General features: G+C 56.3%; 1 protein-coding gene across 3 annotated transcripts in view; it reads left to right on the top strand.

Annotated features, from left to right (window-relative positions):
- The first annotated feature begins 3,054 nt into the window (after window positions 1-3,054).
- FBLN2 (fibulin 2) overlaps window positions 3,055-8,641 on the top strand; it is a 115,085-nt gene continuing 109,498 nt past the window's right edge. For 2 of the 3 annotated variants that reach the window (XM_075432779.1, XM_075432775.1), the window contains exon 1: window positions 3,453-3,515. The gene's annotated coding sequence lies outside the window, so the exon portion shown is untranslated. Of the gene's footprint in view, window positions 3,140-3,452; window positions 3,516-8,641 lie in introns of those variants that run through there. The other variant, XM_075432776.1, reaches the window with a different exon arrangement.

Genomic DNA, 8,641 nt, shown 5'->3' with positions numbered 1-8,641 from the left:
GAGCTGCAGCAGAGCTGAGCTGGCAGCTTCTTCATGGCTGTTTGCTCCGCTGTGCTGAGGAGCTTCTGTCCTCCGCAGTCAGGCCCTCTGGGGCTGCGCTGCATCCGTTCTTGCTGTCTTACACTGGCGTGTAGAGGGATGAATTGAGATGTCCCGGTGGTGTATCGGGAACCCACTGGCAGAGCAGGGCAGTGCCCAGTGACAGGACAAGGGGCAATGGGCACAAACTGAGGCACAGGAAGTTCCAGCTGAACATGAGGAAGAACTTCTTCCCTCTGAGGGTGACGGAGCACTGGAACAGGCTGCCCAGGGAGGTTGTGGAGTCTCCTTCTTTGGAGATATTCAAGACCCGCCTGGACAAGGTCCTGTGCAGCCTGCTGTGGGTGACCCTGCTTGGGCAGGGGGGTTGGACTAGATGACCCACAGAGGTCCCTTCCAACCCCTACTATTCTGTGATTCTGCTCCCCGTGTCGCGGGGACCCACCCTGGCAGTGGCACTGCTCAGTCCTCAGCCGCTGGACACACGGTGGAGACCCTGCGCCTGGCCTCCCACAGCTCTCCCCTCCTAAAGGCGCTCCGACAGACGCCGAGTCTGCGGTCGTGTTTCCTCCTGAAGTCCCCCCAAGCTACACCTTCAGCGCTGGGCGTAGCAGGGGCGTTGGAAATGCTGTGTACAAGTGGTGAGCAGGATTGTTAGCTTCTGTCTGGAACAGGTCTGGTTGGTGGCATCTCCGGCTGCCCCTGCCTGCGTTGGTTGTGTTGGTGGAGCAGAAAGGGTGATAACAGACAACGGGTGTTTCGGGGAGAGGAAACCTCCCGTGGAAGATCTGACAGAGTCAGGGGAGCAGCTTGCGTCCCCCTCTTAGATCTGAGGAAGGATCTGTGTGCCTTAAAGCTTCCTAAGTATTGTCCATGTGCATCAGCTGGTCTGATGAGAGGTTTTAGCCCTACCAACAGACTTTTCCTTGCTGAGGCCATTGTGGATGAAACAGCAAAAGCTGCTAGAGTGATGTCAGGAGTCTCCTGTAACTCCTGCTTTAGTTTTGTCACAGTCTGGAGGTTGGCTCTGGTGGTCTCTCCCGGTCTTCCTCAAACACGTGTGACTGGGACCACGGGGTGTGGAGCTGCCAGAGGTGGACTCGCCCCCAGCTCAGCCACAGGCCTCATGCGCAAAGCCCAGACGAAGCGTCACCGCTGGCTCTGCTGCTTCCCGTCCGGTCCTGGCGCAGCTGGGTGACAGCGAGTGGCACTCGTGGGCTGTCCCCAGATGAGTGAAGGCTTTCTCCACCATAAGCACTACCTTCAGAGCAGCGGTGCTCACGTCACATCTTCGCAGAGCCAGAGAGACATCACAGTCCTCGGCTCGTTCTATGCTTTCTTTTTGCCTTCGGATGAAATTCAAGACCGTGTAGGATCATTTTTGGCGGGTTGATTGTTTCCTCACAAACTAAATAGCGTTTTTCTCTCTGGCCAAAGTTACACAATGATTTTTGTGTAGTTGGTCTAGCCCTGAGGGTGTCCAGCAGCGATCGGCAGCGAACCCCCTCCCTACAGACGCTGCAACACCACACAGCAAGACAGTCCCACTTTCGCAGGCTTTGGCTGTGTCGGAGGCAGGATACCACATCATTCAGAAGTGGAAATTCTTACACTGCTGCTTTTCCCTAATTGTACGCACATTTTGTCTGTGCAGATTTTGGACTTGAACGGGAGCTGCTGAGAGCCAGGGGCAGCTTAAAAGCTTCTTCGATAATGTTGTATTTTTACTGTCGCGGACTGGGCTCGAGCTGAGTTTGCTACCAGGGGGAGAGGAGAGCGCAGGAGGAGGAGGAGGGCATGGTGAAGGACCCTCTCCCCAGCGATGGGAGGAGGTGACCGAGCGCTGCGGGCAGCCACGCCTGCTCCATCCCTCGGTTGCTGGGAAAGGCAAAGCTGGCGGCCGGGCCGTGGGTGCTCCCCTGCACCCGACAGCCGGGTGCTGGGTCGGTGCCCTCCTCCCGTGACCAAAGGCCCTTGGAGCCCAGGAGCTGTGTGGTGTGAAGGCAGCCCGGGTGGGTCTCCCTGCGCTGCCTGCCTCGGGGGCTTGCTGCCGAGCTTTGGGCACAAACTGGGGCACAGGAAGTTCCGTCTGAACATGAGGAAGAACTTCTTCCCTCTGAGGGTGACGGAGCACTGGAACAGGCTGCCCAGGGAGGTTGTGGAGTCTCCTTCTCCAGAGATATTCAAGACCCGCCTGGACAAGGTCCTGTGCAGCCTGCTGTAGGTGACCCTGCTTGGGCAGGGGGGTTGGACTAGATGACCCACAGAGGTCCCTTCCAACCCCTACTATTCTGTGATTCTGTGATTCCGGGCTGGTCCCACCGCCGGGCTGAGGCCTCGGCACAGCTTGTGCCGAAGGGGCAGAAAGGCAGGGGGCAGCTGAGCCTGCAGCCCTGAAGAGGGGTCCTTGAGGTCCCTGACCAGGGAGAGCCAGGGCCTGGGGGCCAGCCCCCGCGCTCGTAGGCTGGGCAGGGGGATGGCACCCCGGGGTGTTCCTCAGACCCTCCAACGGGGGTTTTCTCCGTGACATGGTGCTGCAGAGACTTTGTTTTCGCAAGGACTCGTCTCTAATTGATACCAGGATGAGTCTGAATGAACAGTCTCTATTGCCATATCTTTCCTACGAGAAGAGGCTGAGGGAGCTGGGCTTGTTCAGCCTGGAGAAGAGAAGGCTGAGAGGGGACCTTAGAAATGCCTCTAAATATCTGCAGGGTGGGTGTCAGGAGGATGGGGCCAGACTCTTTCCAGTGGTGCCCAGCGACAGGACAAGGGGCAACGGGCACAAACTGAAGCAGAGGAAGCTCCAGCTGAACCCGAGGAAGAACTTCTTCCCTCTGAGGGTGACGGAGCCCTGGCCCAGGCTGCCCAGGGAGGCTGTGGAGTCTCCTTCTCTGGAGATATTCCAGCCCCGCCTGGCCGCGGTGCTGTGCAGCCTGCTGTGGGTGACCCTGCTTGGGCAGGGGGTTGGGCTGGGGGACCCACAGAGAGCCCTGCCAACCCCACCATTCTGTGACTCTGATACAAACACGACAACCAGACCCTCCCGATGCAAAGCTCGGGATCGCCATCGCCGCACGCTCCCGCGGCGGGTCACGGCGAGGTGAGTGCGGGGCCACGGGGCTCTCGGCAGGCAGCGGCGGGACGCGAAGAAAATCCAGAGCGCTTCTCGGCGCCGTTCGGAAGCCACCGGCGGGCTCCACCTGGGCGAAGCCAGACCCGGCCTTCACCCCCCCCCCCCCCGCCTTTTGCTGTCTAGTTTTTATTTCATTTTTCCGTCGGCAGCCCCCGGGCCCTGCGCACGCGTTACGCCGCCGGCGTTGTCCCCCCCCCGTGGGGCCGGGGCCGGGGGCGGCGGCCCCCCCCGGTGCCGGCTGAGGCGCTCGGCCCCGCCGCGGCTTTCCGGCCCCTCCCTCCGGCGCCGGGGTCCCCGCGCCCCTTTCCCCGCCGAGCGGAGCCGAGCAGCGCGGAGCCGGGCGGTAAGTGCGCGGGGAGCGGCCGGGGCTCCCGCCGGACCCCCCCCTCCCGCTGCCGGTCCCGCTGCCGGCCCCGTCCCGGTCCCGGCGCCGGGCGGAGCGGAGCCGGCCGCAGCCCCTCGCCGCGGGGGACGCGACCCCGAGCCCCTTCCCCTCCCCGGGACAAACAGCCGAATGCGGAGTTTCTCTTCTCTGCCTCCTTTTCTTTCCTTTTTTCCTTTTTTTTTTTTTGGTTTGTTCTGAAAGTGGCAAATTGTCGAAGGAGGAAAAAAGAAAAAAAACAAAGTTGCCGTAGATGTTTTGGGAGCTGTTGCTTTAGGCAGGCAACTGCCCGAGAGCCGGCTGGGTTCGGTGGGAGCGCTCCCGAATCCGATGTCGCTTGGAGCTGGGGGGAGAGCTGGCCACGCTGCTCCCCGGACGCCCGCGCCGAGATGTGCGGCGAGCGGAGCCAACACCGCTGGCAGGTTTGAAGGGAAGAGGAGAAAATCCGTGGGGTAACCAAGAGAAGTGCTTTCTGCCCGCTTTTGCTGGTGTGCTGGGGTTCCTGGAGCAGGGGGCTGTGTCGGGGAGATTCGGGGGACCGGGCTGGTGGAATCCATGGAGAAATCTCCCTGGAAGCAGAGTTGCTCGCAGCGTGTCCAGGGCTTGAGCCCTGGCAGCCTGGCCTCTGCCCCCTCGCCTTATCTCTTGGCTCACGTAGCTCCAAGGCTTGTGCTGGAGCTTGCCCGTCCGCCCGGAGCCGAGCAGCCCGCAGGCAGCCAGGCTGGAGGAGCGTGTTGGGTGCGTGGCCCCGGCCGCCTTGGAGCTCGCTGCCGCCACACTGGCGTTGAGTTGTTTCTCTGAGCCTTTGGGGCTGAAGGAAAAGGTGGTGTTATTGCTGAGTTATGTTAATACTGAGTTTTGTTTCTTTGCGCCCGCGGGCGATGAGTGGAGGGGTGGTGCTGGAGAGTGTAGCTGTTCCTGCGGTTTTCTGACGGACCATCAGCGCCTGAATCCTCTCCTTTCCCACTCTTCCTCGTGGGATGTCTCTGGTTTGGGCATCCTTGTCCTTTCGTCTGTGGAGGAAGGCGATGGGCACATCCCATAACCGTGGCGTTGCTTATAACTTGGTTAGACTGGTATTTAACAACAAAACTACAGCTTATGGCATGCGGTTCATGGGTGCAAAATTATCTGAGAAAGATACAGCTCTCTAGGCATAAAAAACCCTTATTAGTGGAATGGATGAAACTTTTTAATATGAAAGATTTTCCCCTAATGGCAGAATGGGGCCTACAGAGGCCAAAAAAGGGTCTTTTTAACTGCTGCTTTTCCCAAATGGAGTCAGCTGGACCTTCGAAATCGCTTTGAAGACAGTTACACCAGCATTAATAGGGCTGGTGTTGGTGTAAAAATATCATCCAAAAATCACACCCTTAATTGGCATTACTGTGTTGGCAAACCTTTTCCAGTGCTGCCTTATTCTTCAGCAGCCACTTTATTTTAATTGTATCCATGCATTCTGTCTCTCGGGCAAGGCTCTGAGCAGGATTTCTTGAATTCAGTGCGGTGGCTGGAGCTTGACCTTCTCCAGTAAAGACAAGAAACTGATGGCAAAGCAGCCGAGGCCTTCAGTCCTGGTAACTCCTCGGGGATTCTGCTTTTGTGGGCCTGCTGGTCTGGGCATACTGCAGGAAGCTGCTTTGCAAGCTGTATTGTGGTAAAGAATAGCTAAATGCTACCCTTGCAGTTTATTTAAATGCTGGGAAAAATACTTTTAATTCACATCAGTTTCCGTGATTGGAGAGATCTCTCTCCCGTCCGTCCGTCCATCCACCCACCCACTTTAGCACCTTTTCAGTTGCATTGGGTGATAGCGTGGCGTTACGTACTTCTAAGCTTCTCTGATCCACTTGAAGCTGGAAGAAGCCGTCTTTATGCAGTTTTGTGCACCGAGTGGTAGGTAGCCTTTCAGGGGCAATGGTGGGCAGCGAGCCCCACGGTGCTTGGTGGCATTGGAGGTGACATTCCAGTGCCATCAGCACCTTCTGTCCCGCTCGGACGTGCAGCACGGGAGAGCAACAGCAAGCCACGCTGAGGGCTGGTTGGGTGAGCATAGCTGAGGGCCTGCTGGCCCACTGGAAGAGGCACGTGAGCACGCTGGGGTCTGCACCAGACTGCTCACGCGTGTCGCTTTGCTCCCGCGTGTGCGCAAGATGAAGCCCAGCAGACGTCCCAGGCTGGCTTTTGGCTCTGGTGGTAGATCACTATAGAGCAGCAGCGCAGTGAGGAGACGGCATCTTCTCAGCTGCTGTCTCTCTGGTTGGTATTCAACCCTGTTATTACACTTTTTTGGAAATACTTTGTTTTGCTGGACAGTTCCTCAGCAACGGGAGGGACGGCGCTGGGGCATTTCCACGCTGCCAGAAGCGCTCTGGCCCTGTGGATGAGCCATTCCTCTGGGTTTGCAGGAGCGGAAGGTAGTTACAGCCCATCTCCAGGTTGTGACCGGCTTTCACTCCCCGTTAAAGATTACGCTTTTTGTGCCTGTTTCTGTGTGTATTGGAACCTCTAAGGTCTCCTGAGGCTTTCATTGCTGTTGTGTCTGGTATCTGCTCTTGATTCTCCAAGCCTCCATGGAGACTGCTGAGTAAAGAGGATACCTTGGATGTCTGTCCTCGTCATCCTTGTGCCCTTAGGTTTTGCATCCCGTGTAAACCAAACCAGGCCTACTGCCAGCCGTGGCTTTCACAGCTGCCTTCTTTCCTTTATTCTGGGAGAAGACAAACGCTTACAATGTTGGTCTTCTCTTCCAAACCGTTCTTTGGGATTTTTTCCATGCCTGGGAGCTTCTTCCCCTAGTTTGTGGGTAACAGGTGGGATTTAGCGGCTTCCGGCAAAACCAGAAGTGTCCCTTAAATTATCCAGAGATTTTTGTGGTTGCTGAAAGACTTAAAATGGGCACATGCCCTTCCTACAGCTGCCTTCTGGCTTTTCAGCATCACACCCTGAAGAAACCAGGCTGCTGCTAGCTGGCCCAGCCGTGCTGGGGGCTGCTCACGTGAGCCTTCAGCCGTGGGGCAACCATGATCTCAGGTGGCCTCGCACTGCCCCGGGAGAGGGCTGCGCCTGCCGGGAGCTCCCCTTCCCCCTCCGTCCCGGGGCTGAGCTGTACCGATGTGGTTCTTCTCTCAGTTGTGTGCAGATCCCTCGTGGCAGAAAGAACCTTGCCTCTTAATTATTCTGCCTCTTATCTCCTCTTAGATGTACCAACAGCCCATGTGTTTAGAATAAGGCTCTGATATAGCGATATGGTCTCCTGCATTCACTTTTGTTTAGCTTTTCCCCTCATTCTCTTGCATTAGAAATTTGGATTTCCTTCCAGCTCATTGGCGTAATATTAACATTTCTTTTTGCTGGAAGTGACATGTTGCCTTTAGTAACAGGGGCCTGGATTTAATATCCCAAGGGATCCTTCTCCGATTCCATGTTCACATACATTAGGAGCTAGAAGAAAGAGACTTCTGAAAGGGGCTTTCCAAAAAGTGGTTTATTTTCTCCTGCTTACATGATTGTGGTCTCTTTGTAAGAAATGAAGCTGTTGAAATGAAGATATATCCCCCTTAGATATGAAGCAATTACTCCTCGCTTGTGGCCTGGATCCACTCCTCCTTCCGCTGAACATGATCGGAGCAAGACCAGACCCTTCGAGTTACCTTTTTGTTCTTGTATGTTACAAACCTAATATACAATGTGTGAAAATTAAGCTCTGTTAATTACATCTCCTGGTCTGCTTTAAGAAACATTCCTGTCTCATTTGCTAATGAACCCTGTGGATTGACTCCAAGATCAGGGAGAAGTAGAAGCGCTGTTGCCGCTCCGTATGTGACTCGCCCTGGCTGCGTCGTCCAGATGTGACCCGCAGGGGAGCGGCTGATGTGACCGGGAGATGTCACTGGCATCGACTGCCGGCTGCGCCTACAGCCTGTGGCTTTCAGCAGCGTGGTCTCGTTTTTATGAATGAAGGCCGGCAACGACTGCCGAGCTGTCCAGACCGGTGCCAGGAATCCGGTGGTGTGGAGATGGGAGCGTGGGAAGCGCGGCTGCGCCGGCGGCTGCTGCGTGGTAGAGCTGCGTGGACGGCCCCAGGCGCGTGGACGGCCGCGCCGCTGCTGGGTCTGGAGGTGCTCAGGGTGCCTTGGGGGGAAGAGTCGTGGACGAGTATGTCACGTGCGCCTTTTTGTGACGTGAAGGTTTAGAAAGTGCCTCTTCTCACCTCCCAGGCTCTTTCCTGCCTGTTTTGGTAGGGATTGCCTTCTTCTTTTTTTGGTCCTCAGCGTGAAGCTTCTTGACTCTATTCAGTGCACACACCTCCGAGACAGAGAGCTCATTTTTTTCCTGTATGCACAGTTTAGTAACTGCTAACCCCTGACACCTGGACATGTATGGTCAAGGAAGGCTGTTAACGTGGTTTTGTCTAGACTTGTGATGGAGGGAGAGAAAGCAACACCTGGGGCATGGATACATGACTTTTTGGAAGTAGAAAATATACGCAGCAAAGATCATATCCCCACCAGAGCTGGCAGAAGGGGTCTTACGGGTGTTCTTAATCCACCTCGCTGCAGAGTCAGCCAGGTTAGTTCAAACCACCTTGGTTTTTGACTGAAATTAGCTGAGTCTGCGCTAGCGCAGTGAATGTTCTCTCTGTCCCTCCTGCCAGATGTGCGGTGGGGGACTACCAGCCAGCTGCTGGTCCTGGGCCAACTCCTGCTGTAGCCACATCCACGGGAGACCGTCTGCATGTCCCCCAGGCTTTACTTAAACGAGAGCTGAGCCATTTGTCCAGTATCAACCGCTTTTGTCAGACAGAATCAGCTGAAGATGTGCACCTTACGCTCGTGTTCGCGCTGTCCTAGGTCGTTTCAGCTTGGCACCAACCCGCTGGTTCTTCGCTCGGGTCCTGTTAACTGTCCTTCCTGGGAAATTTCACAGGTCACTGGTGCTCTGAGGCAGCCAGCAGGAAAGGGACCAGCTGAACTCCTGCAGGGTGTCGGTGTGGTTCCGACTGAACAGCCGTTTCACCCACGGAGGGACAGACCTGTTCTGTGATGCTGTGATTTTACCTGCGGATTTGTGAACCGGCTAGGGTG

This window comes from Opisthocomus hoazin, chromosome 11, assembly GCF_030867145.1.
Source record: "Opisthocomus hoazin isolate bOpiHoa1 chromosome 11, bOpiHoa1.hap1, whole genome shotgun sequence".
Classification (NCBI taxonomy): Eukaryota; Metazoa; Chordata; class Aves; order Opisthocomiformes; family Opisthocomidae; genus Opisthocomus; species Opisthocomus hoazin.
The sequence above is the reverse complement of the archived record's forward strand: the minus strand, read 5'-3'. Positions and strand labels throughout refer to the sequence as shown.